The sequence below is a fragment of the Taudactylus pleione genome, unplaced genomic scaffold (assembly GCF_031769625.1).
Source record: "Taudactylus pleione unplaced genomic scaffold, aTauple2 ptg000068l, whole genome shotgun sequence".
In the NCBI taxonomy this organism is placed as follows: Eukaryota; Metazoa; Chordata; class Amphibia; order Anura; family Myobatrachidae; genus Taudactylus; species Taudactylus pleione.
The window spans coordinates 1,707,308-1,712,022 of NW_028284470.1; positions in this window are offsets into that span (position 1 = coordinate 1,707,308).

The window sequence follows — 4,715 nt, forward strand, 5'->3', positions numbered from 1 at the left end:
AATTGGTTCAGTAGTTTTTGTGCCAGCTTGTAACAAACAGACAGACACAACGTTATTATTCTTAATTTATTACCATGTATATATATATATATATATATATATTCCAGAGACAGAACACACACACTTCAAGTAGGTTATATATGTGGGTGCCAGGTCCAATTAATCATATATCATGCTCCAAGGATTATCCATACAGGACTCAGACGACCAGCACACCACCATGCAGCGTTTTATGCAACAAGAATAATTTTAATGCAGTATCAAAAAAGCACCATCATATAGAAACACCATCATGGGTATAGGGTATAGTTACTCATCACAGAGCTTGTGAACAATATGTCATAGCCATCCTCACAGCCCATTTTGGCTAAGTTCATCCTTCATCAAGGGTCAGCCACAAGTAATTATAAAACTGCAGACCTTAATATACCTAAGTGCTAATCACCAATTGCACCCACCTGTGTATGTGAGGTCCCCAGACACCATCCTGCTCCAAGCCGGCAGTGGAACCAATCTGCTCACTAGTGTTCCCAGAGGTCACATAGTGTGTTCCATCATACCGGAAGTGACGTCACAGGAACGCGGCTGTCAACATCTAGCTGAATGGAACAACACATTGCCTACAACGGGGACATGGAGCTTGATAGGAACCTCCCATCAGAAGTAAACAAGACATTCATGGCAACCGTGTCCATGACAACTGTGACCAAACAAACAACATAAAAAAAGATAATTAATGATACACACAGTGAAAACGAAGTATCTAATGCAACTACAATTAGTCAATATGGTCAGTGCAACTTGGCACAGCACATAGAGAGGGAGTATAATAATACCATGCATTAGTACTAACCTAAATCAACAATATATAGAGATTGATCTGAATTAGGTCATCAGCATTGTATGAAACTCCTGAATCAGCAATTTATGAAGGACTATTTAGATCTAGATATATGTCCAACAATTTTTTTCATATACTATAGGTCATAAAAAAACAAACCTGATATAAGAAAAGAAAACATTAAAAAAATAATAAAACACAATGTGGGAATAACGGTAACGGTATTTCACTATATATAGAGTTCAGAGCCCGTTATATTAGATAAATGGAGTAAACAATAATTCCTCATTAAGACCATAGGGGGAAATGGAATTCAGCTTGTATATCCATTCGCATTCACGTTGAAGCAATGTGCGATGCCTATCACCTCCCCTCCTGGGTCATGGAATATGATCCAAAGGCATGAAATTAAAGTCCTTAATCGGGTGTCCACAAAGAAAAAAATGTTTTTTGATGGAGCTCCTGTGCATGCCAATTCTTTCTTTCAGCATGCATGTGGTTTTACCCACATATAATTTATTGCAAGGACAAATTATTAGTGACCAAGTCATATGGAGTTTTAAATGGAAAGTCTTATTGGTGACAGGATAACAAAAACTACAACCAGTCTGCAAAAATTGGCAATTTACACACCCCGGGACTTTGAATGCGCCCTTTTGTGGTGTGAGCCAATTAGAAGTGGTGCTAACCCCTGGGCTGATGTAAGAGAATGTTATACACTCCTTTATATTTCGGCTTCTCTTGTAACAAAACAAGGGTAAGTTCACACAATTTTTACCAATGACCTGGTCTGTCTGCAATATATTCCAATGTTTCAATATGGCTTTCTTAGTGTGTCCAGAAGACATCATCCTGGTCTGGGTTTCATCTCTTTGTCTTGGGACTAGAAGTTGTTCTTGGTCAAAGGCCAGACATTTATCAATAGCCTCTTTGACCTCTCTTTTGTCATACCCCCTCTGTATAAAGCTCTGTTCCATTTTGTCCAGTGCAGTTGGAAGTTTATCCATATCAGAGGTAATCCTAGTGACTCTCAATAATTGGGAGTAAGGAAGTCCTCTTTTGAGTGAGTATGGATGAAAGCTATTGGCGCACAAAAACATATTTTTATCAGTTGTTTTTTTGAATACTTCCGTCATAAGTTTACCATCTACAATAGAAACCAAAACATCAAGGAATTCCAAACTATGCACACTACTTTTGTGAGTGAACTTTATAGAGTTTCTTTCTGATTAAGTGCATGCACAAAAGATTCCAACTTATCGACGTTACCCATCCAGATCATAAAGAGATCGTCTATATAATGAAAATAACACAAAATAATTTTTTAATACAATGGGTCAGCAGTGATGTAGGAGGTCTCCTAATTCTACATGTATAAATTTGCATAAGATGGGGCCATATTCGACCCCATTGCGGTCCCTATTAATTGAAGAAAGAAAGTGTTGTTAAATCAATTGGTGGACCCTTATAGTATGTTCTTAATGAGACCACTTTTCTCACTGCCTCCATCCCTTTTGCGTGATCAATGTTTGTGTATAGATTACAGACATCTAAGGATACCAGTAGACAATTGTTTGGCAATTTATCAAATTGTCTCAATTTGATAAAAAAATCAGTAGTATCCCTTAAATAGTAAGGGGTATTTTGGACTACGGACTGTAAAAAATAATCACAATACTGAGAGAGTTTGGCTAAGAGAGCCCTGTGAGGAAATTATCAGTCTACCCATGGGGGGATACAAGTGATTTATGAATCTTCGGTAGTATGTATAGGAGGGGAATTCTCGGATTGTCCTGAATAAGAAATCTCATTATTGCTTCATCAATCCATTGGTTATTAAAACCGAGTTGAATGATGGAGTCAATTTCTCACTTATAAACACCTGTAGGGTCGAATGATAATTTTTTATAACAGTAAATATCTGATAATTGTTTTTGTACTTCTGCAGTATAATCACCTATTTAATATAACAACTCCCCCCACTGTTGTCAGCAGCGCGGATTATAATTTCATGATTGTCTTTTAACGTTTTAATAGCCTCAATCTCTGTTTTGATGAGATTTTGATGATATTTAGTATGTTTCCTGATTTTAGGTAAAGTGTCCCTTTTCACTAGCCTTATAAAGGTCTCAATAGAGGCATTACTGGAGGGCGGATCAAACAGACTTTTAGATTTGAAGGGTGTAGTACTAGTGTTTGTTTCGCTGATACTGGTTTGTTTAGAGAAATGATCTTTAAGTCTCAATTGTCTATGAAATTTATATAGTTCAGTTTCCCACTGGAAATCATATTGTTGATATGTTTGAACAAAAGACAAACCTTTAGAGAGAACAGACTGTTCTGCTTTAGAAAGGTTATATTTGGAAAGACCGAATGTAACTATTTCCACCCTCCCATCTTGGGTTTTTCCTGTGCTCTTTATATGCCTGTGGCTCCCTCATCTACAGGGTCCCCTACTAACTTCTGTTTCTGCTGTGGGTGTATGCATTTAAAAAAGGCCCCCTAGATGAAAATGAGTGGTCTGAGTCACTCATAGAAGTATGTGAATCTACTTCAGTAAAGGTGATATTCTCCCTTTTTCTATAGTGTACATTTCCTCTCCAGGTTCTCCTGCCACTTTTGATTAAGAAGCCAGGGGTAAACACGAAGTACTTTATAATCATCTTTTTACTTTCCTAAATTTCTTTTTGAAACTTAACAAGTCCGTTTTAAACTTTGAAATACTGTCATGTAATTTAGCCAACCAGTCCGTAGTGGTATCCTTTTTTAATGTTTCAATCCCACTCATTTCACATATGCCGATTTCTTTTGTCAGATTTTCAATATCGTGTTTACTTGTTGTATTACTAAAATAATTAAATCAAAACTACACTGATTGAGAATGAGGCACCATTGTCTACAATATTCTTTATTGTTATGACCAATAGTTGGTTGATTTTTTTATATACGATAGTCTCTAGGAATTAATTTATACATATGATATTGGGAGAGCGTTAACCCATGTAGTTCCAACTCCACTAACCTCTTTTTCAATTTAAGTAAGCCTGAAAATACATCAACATGGCTATCCGTATCAAAAGCTAATTGGTCTGTATCAGAAAAAAGAATTTTGGATATAGCTTTATCCAAGTAGCAATTAGTGTCAGTAATATCACCGATATCGCAATCCATGTTGCTAGATTCACAATACAACTGGACAAGCAAATAAACAAACATAAAAAACAGCAACAAAAAAAATGATACTAACACAACATTTAAAGCGGTGGTGCAATGCAGTGTATTATATTACAGAACACACTTCAAGTAGGTTATATATGTGGGTGCCAGGTTCAATTAATCATATATCATGCTCCAAGGATTATCCATACAGGACTTTCTCAGACGACCAGCATACCACCATTCAGAGTTTTATGCAAAAAGAATAGTTTTAATGCAGTATCAAAAAAGCACCATCATACAAAAAAGCCATCATGGGTATAGGGTATATTTACTCATCACAGAGCTTGTGAACAATGGCCCTCATTCAGAGGTGCTCGCAAGAAGCGAGCTCTCATTCTGAATGAGGGCGGCCGCTTCTCTTTTTAAGTGCGGCCTCCTGGTTGCTAGCTAAGCTGTGGGTTACCACCCAAGCATTAGCGACCGACCAGGTTGATGGTCGCGAGGGTCAAGACCATCAAGACCATCGGGGCTTGCGACGAGACCCTAAGGTTGGGTCTCGGCAGCCGCATGCCCCAGGGAGCTTCCTGCTCTGATCGAGCAGGAACCTCTCCACTGACATCACTGCTGATGTCAGTGCGGCCACCCACAAAATGGCAGGTGTTCCATCAGGAACACCTCCGTTTGTGTAGCCACCCCCCCGCCCCACCTACAAAAC